Consider the following 6988-nt stretch of genomic DNA (forward strand, 5'->3'; position numbering starts at 1 on the left):
AAATGTAAGTGTTGGTGATTGTGAGATGGTGTGTTTGTTTTGTGTTTAAGCTGATATCTCACAACCTAGACTGACCTCAATCTAACAACATACAGTAGAATGATCCTGAACTTTGGATTATCCTACATCTTTCTACTAAGTATTGAGGTTACAGACACATTTCACCACAGCCAGTGCATATAGTGCTTTGAATTCAACCAAGGCACTTACTTATGCCATGTAAAAATTTTAAGTATTCTACCATTTGGCCATATCCAAAATCCAGAAAATATACTTTATATGTATAGAATTTTGATGAGACTCAGTCTTAAATTTTAATTTCTGCTTTTCTGTTCTATTTGTTCTCTATGCCTGTTTATCCTTGCTCTCTATTTAAGTAACAATTCACTGCAACACCCAAGGGTCACAACATTTTGTTTGCTAGTTTTGTCTTACCTATCTTCTGACCTATCTTCTGTTACCTAGGTTGTTTTGTTTTAAACAGAGAAAACTATGGAAAACCAGCTGAGAGAGATTAAACCTAGCTAATAGCATGGGTGGCAGAAACCTGTACTCTATATCAAACCAGGTGAAACAGACATGTTAGGATCTGGAATGTTAAGTTAAAAGCCGTGTAAATTAACACAATTTTGCATTACTTTGAAGGATTCGGTTTGTCTTTCCACATGCCTTTGCTATCAGCTCTCATCTAAGATTAAGAATTGGAAACTTTAGAAAATTTGATTCTGTGGAAGGTACTTGAATTTTTGTATTTACTACAGCTAGAGCAGTACTATTGCTCATATAGGAGCAATGCTAGGTAAAACTTCTGCCTGTGTTACCCCTTTTTGTGCTTAGGGAACTCAGTAATGATGTCTTTAGATATGGCTCATGAGTAGAATGAATGTTTGAAAATGGACCTTAGAGAGCTGTGTCATTAAAGCTTCTGCCATGACCTGAAGCAATGAGTACCTGGGTGGGACAACCTAGAGGAGCCCTTTGGAGAGATGATCCTTCATCATTCAACCACCTCTCTCCTCCATTACTCAAATCTATTTTGTTGACAGAAGCAAACGTTCAGTCTTGAAAGGATTTCTGCCCTTAGTGAGCTACTTATACTAGTACTTAATTGCAGTGGCCCCAACTGAATCTAGGCACAATCTCTGATATGGAAATATCACACACAATGTCAGAAGGCCCTGTTCTTATATATTAGATGTATTACTTTTCATGTGATTTGATCACATCTTAATGTGCAAAACAGAAACTTGTTATTTACTGTTTATTGTGTATTTCAAATATCTATCATCTATCATTTATCTATCATCTATCTATGTAGCTATGTATGAATGTATGTACGTATGTATGTATGCATGCATGCATGCATCTATCTATCTATCTATCTATCTATCTATCTATCTATCTATCTATCTACCTATCATTTACTCTATCTATCTATCTATCTATCTATCTATCTATCTATCTATCTATCTCTAAGTGTGTGTTTGAGAGAGAGAACACATACAAATATGAGAGAGAGAGGCAGAGAGAGAGGTAGAAGGAGAGAGGGGGGAAGGAGAGACAGAGTTGGAAAGACAAAAACAGGGAAGAGACACTGACAGAGATGGATGGGTAAAGACATACCACAATGCACAAAGGGAGGACTTGGGACAATTATATGGAGTCAGTTCTCTCATTCCACATTCATCTGTGTTCTAGCCTCCATCACAAGGATATCAAATATCTATTGATTATAATGAGAAATAAGTATAGTAGGCCAAACTAGGATAGCATGCACCATTTCTGAATGCAAAACATTCTCTGTGGGAATATTTGGTGGGCACATTTTATACTTGTTTGAGTTGTTCTGCTATCTGCTGTACTATTATATCCACTTACATTAGAAGAAATAAACAGAAACATTGTAGTACTTGTTGCTAATGAAATACTAATTGCAATTATGTTTCTAATTATATATTTATATCTTTTATTTTTGAAATGATAATATAAACATATCATTCCAATATCTCCCTCTAACTCCAAATCCTCTCACATTACCCAATGTTCTTTCACAAATTTGTAGTCTCTATTTTCATTAATTGTTATATTAATTGTATTCATGTAAAAATATAGGTACATATATATATATATACTTTTAATGAAGCCTGCTCAGTCTATATAATATTCCTTTTGTGTTTTCATCACTGAAATTGTTATTGGATAAACAATTGAAAGTTCCCTGTCCTGGGAGGAATTTTTTTCCCAACCTTCAGCATTCCTCAATTTTCCCTAGTTCTTTGTATGAGTAGAGGCCTTATGGGCTTTCCCTATTAACATAAGCATGTCTATTCATGCCATTGATTCAACTCATTTTTGTCAATATTTTGAAATGCTTTCTTATGTGTTGATAATGGTAATATTAAATTCCTGAGGTTTCTGATTACCTGAGTTATAAGTGTACTCATTTACATGTCCTTGCATACAAAGGGAAAGAATTTTACTAGAAATCTAAGGTTAGAAATAGTAAAGACATTTTTTTTAATATAACAGAGAGTGCTCTCTAGTATATGAGAGAGTACATAAGCAGCAGAGACCATGGACTCAAAATGCACACTGCTGGAATGTGTTGTTATGGCTCTTTATAGTTCAGTTACATAGCACATGCCTCTTCCATGTTTGGATATAGTATTCTTTATCTGAACATGGTCTACTTGATGTATAAAGCTCAGGTAAGGCTGAACTTGCAGTCTTACTATGGCATCTGATCATTTTAATATGTTAGTCTTGATGTGAGAGGCAATGGAGGAACATCAATTACTTTATTACATTTCATGATGTGCTTAGACTGCTTTTTATACAACCCTACCCTGAGCAGCTATCACCCTCAGTTGGCAGGGTCTTCTCACAAAAATGTTTGTAAAGAGAACGCATGAGTGTTGCCCATAATCTTATCTGATGACAATATCTGCTCAATTAAGCTTCTTTTTTCCAGTTGGCCTCAGTATATAGATATGTGTGTGTTTGTGTGTGTGTTTGTGAGTGTGTGTGTGTAATTATGGCTTTTTCTCTCCAAAATTATTCTATGGTTAGTGTATCTACTTTATAATGATTTCCAACTACATCATTAGGTCATCTATAGATAAATATTCTTTAACTTTTTCATGATAAATTTTTTTGTAGAATTCTATTAACTCACTATAACAGAAAAAATAAGTCTAATTGTTATAGGAGTCCTTCATTTCTTCCTGAAATCATCTTTCTTTCCATATATAGAATGTCAGTCTATACAACTGTATATTTATGTTTGTGCATAAACAGAGCTGTCTTTTTTAAAAGATGTATTTATTATGTACAGTGTTCTGCCTGCATGCCAAGAGAGGGCACCAAGATCACATTATATATGATTGTGAGCCACCATGGGGTTGCTGGGAATTAAACTCAAGACATCTGGAAGCTCAGTTAGTACTCTTAACCTCTGACTTATCTCTCCAGCCCCAAACACAGCTGTCTAATCACCTACATTATGATCAATTTTGCTCTCCAAATATCTATTTGGAACAGAAATTATGGGTTGTTGTTTTGACTCTCCCCCTTCATTATTTTTCTTGTAAGCAGATTCTCATCTGCCATAATATGGATTGAGTCCATCATGTTAGTTATCATAAAGTAAAATTAGAGGCAGGGTGACCAATTTCCCTTCTTAAAATAGTGATTTACACTACTGAACTTCATGTCATTGAACTTGCTTTACATTAGTGGAATAAGTCTCAGTTGGTCATGTTATATTCTTTTCCTTCCTTTAACATGTATTTATTATTTTTTAATGTATGATTTGGTGTTTGACTGTGTAAGTTAATGTTCACTACATGAGAATGGATGTATGCAGAATTCAGAGAATATCAGATACACACGGAACTCAAGAAATGGTGAGTTCACTGAAATGGGTGTTAAGTACAGAACCAGTGTCCTCAAGAACAGCAAACTCTTAACTACTGACTGAGCCAGGCAACCTCTGCTTGTTTATCTGTTCTTACTTCCTCCCTCTGTGTCCAGTCATTCCAAGAGTCTAACTATGTGACCTTGGCTGGCTTGGAACTCTCAATGTAGAACCACCTGGATCATCTTCTCAAGTACTTGGAGTAAAGGTCTGCCACCATTGTCAAAATCTCCTATTTTCTTAATTTATGTTTGCGGCATAATATGTTGACCCATGAGTTGTAAACTGAAGCTTAATTTTATTGTCAGAGATTAATTTAAATGCAAATATTTCATTTCAATTTGCTTTTACAATATCTATTTTATGAGGATATGACCATAATTGTAAAGATTAAATAACTGAAATACAAGCTTGCTCCAGAGAAGGGGGATAAGAGCAAAGAGAAGAAAAAAATTAATTCCTTTCACTGTATATCTATAGTAATTTCACTATATTTATGTAGCTATTTAATAATTAAAAAATAATAAGTTAGTTATAATTTTTTTACATATTAATATGGAATCACTAAGCCTTGACATATGTACCTATAATATTTATTTCTTTAATTTATGGCATGACTTTATTTATTTATTTATTTGTTTATTTATTTATTTGTATCGTTTGCTTTGAGACAGGGTTTTACCTTTAAATGCTGGTTGGCTCCAAATGAATTCTCTAGACAAAATAGCAACAACCTCAAAGAAATGTCAGTGCATGCCTCTAGATTACTGGGATCAGACACTTGTTCTGCCAGTCCCATTCATTTTGAATTTACTTGTTAACATAGTTTGTACAAATGTCTTCTACACAAGGCTCTGAAGCCTTAGAATGTGACCCAGGTATGTTAATATGAGGAATGTAAGTCTTTCATGTCATAAAATAATACGTAAAAACATCCTTAATGTGAATCATACTTTACTTTGTGGATAGTATCCTGTACGTGCAATGAAGACTATGGAAACTAGAATTTGGAGTCATCTGGTTTGATTGAACGAGCAAAATGTGACCACATTTGGCTGATCTGTATATATGTCAATTTTGAACTAATTGGTGTAAAATACTCTAAAATATAATCACTGCCTTTAGAAAGAGAAGTTCATGAATGATCTAGATTTTCTATCAGAAACAAGAAATTTTTGAAAAATCTAAACTGAGATGTGCATCTGTGACTTTCTAGCCATTATATTTTGATCCTGGGATAATGGGTTTTGGTGACTCTATTCTTAGATTACATTCCCTGGTACAGACTGGGTTTAGGGTGTTGGGGAATGCTTTTGTTCTTGCAGTATATATGTCCATGTACTATACTCTCCATGCACCATGGATCACCCATCTCATACTTACCAACATAGCTGTGGGAAATTTCTTGATTCTTCTACTCAAGGTGGTTCCGTATGTCTTATATTTCTGGGTAATAACACACATTTTAGGAATCCATGGATATAATGTTGTCTTATCTATGCATAGAGTGAGTCAGTGCCTCTCTCTATGTACCACTTGCCTCTTGAGTAGTTTTCAGACAATAGTCATCAGTTCCAGAGTGTCTGGGTGGATAGAGCTCAAAGGCCAAGCTTGGAAGATCAGTATCTCCTGGTTTTTAAGTTGGATATCCAGCCTGCTGATAAACACATTAGTCCCTATACACACTGAAGACTTTCAACATATGCAGAATTCTACCGAGACGCAGGATTATGGGTTCTTCTCTTCTCAAGTGCCAAGTATATCTGAAGGCAGATGCAAAATGATGATGACTTTTTCAGATTTTGTATTGATAGGGCTCATGGTGGGTACCAATGTCTATATGGTTCTTCTCTAAAGACACCAGCAGAGAGTGAGGCATTTCTGCTTATTCAGTATCTTCTACACACTATCCTCTGAGACTAAATCCATGCAGACCATCCTGCTTCTCTCAGGCACCTTCATTTTGTTTTATTTTACTCAATCTATTCTCACAATTGTCAATTCTGCTATTTTTGAGTCTTGCTACTGGATGCAGCATGTCACTATATTTCTGACAACATATTTTCACACCCTGAGCCCTTTGGTACTGATGCTCCAAGATTGCCAAGTACCAACTTTCTGTTCATGATTGATTTGAAGGAAAGAGTTCAGATATAACTGCTGGACCCATTCTCAGTGATCATCACCTTATTCTGCAAGCATGTGTGCATGTCTAGAACATAAAAATTTTACTCCGTATTAACATCATCTGTTTTCTTGTTTGATGTTTTTTCTTTGGAGAAATTTATAGAATCATAGAGGTAAGGTTGGGCACAAAACATTTTTGAAAACCAAGAATTATTATTTGCCTGTAGCAGAATACACACCCAGGATACCTTCAAACTCTCACTAAACCTTCCTTAGCATTCTAACTGGAGGCAGTATATAGCATAACCATGTATGGTTCATCTTGCTGAATCTTTTAAAGAGGTAATACTTCAGTTGCTCAAAACCAGGCATTTGCTCATAGTAGAACTCTCACAAAGTATAATTCCAGTGCTATATTGTTTCCAATGTTAAAGATGGGGGTTTGATTATATAGATGATGTAGACCTTTATTATACCATGTAGCTAAAAATGACAATGAACTTCTTCTCCTCAGTTTCTCAAAGACCTTCTTATTAGAGTTCTGAATTTCTAGACCTCAGCATTTACAGGGAACTATATACAGTAGGATTTGTGTGTATTACTGTGAATTCATATGGATTGGTATGTACTTAATTACATATGTAATGTGGATTAAAGGGGTCAGAATGCCCAACCCATGTGAGTTCAGAACAATTGAGTCAGTATATAAAAGACCTGCAAAATCTCAAGGCAGACAAAATCCCAGCACATGGCAGGAGATGTGGGTTCCAAAGATACAGCTCTATCTGAATAGCTCTTGTCACTTGGTGACAGTTGTTAGGGAAAAAATAATTTTGCTTCAATGCTGTACCACCTGATATATTGACCACACTCAATGGTAGTTCACATGCACAAGAGTAGTTGGTCAGCACATACAATATTGAGAGAGAGAGAGAGAGAGAGAGA

General features: G+C 35.2%; 1 pseudogene; it reads left to right on the forward strand.

The window, feature by feature from the left end:
• The first annotated feature begins 5156 nt into the window (after positions 1-5156).
• On the forward strand, positions 5157-6044 carry LOC116077372 (annotated as a pseudogene).
• Positions 6045-6988: the final 944 nt, after the last annotated feature.

Source organism: Mastomys coucha, unplaced genomic scaffold, assembly GCF_008632895.1.
Source record: "Mastomys coucha isolate ucsf_1 unplaced genomic scaffold, UCSF_Mcou_1 pScaffold5, whole genome shotgun sequence".
Classification (NCBI taxonomy): Eukaryota; Metazoa; Chordata; class Mammalia; order Rodentia; family Muridae; genus Mastomys; species Mastomys coucha.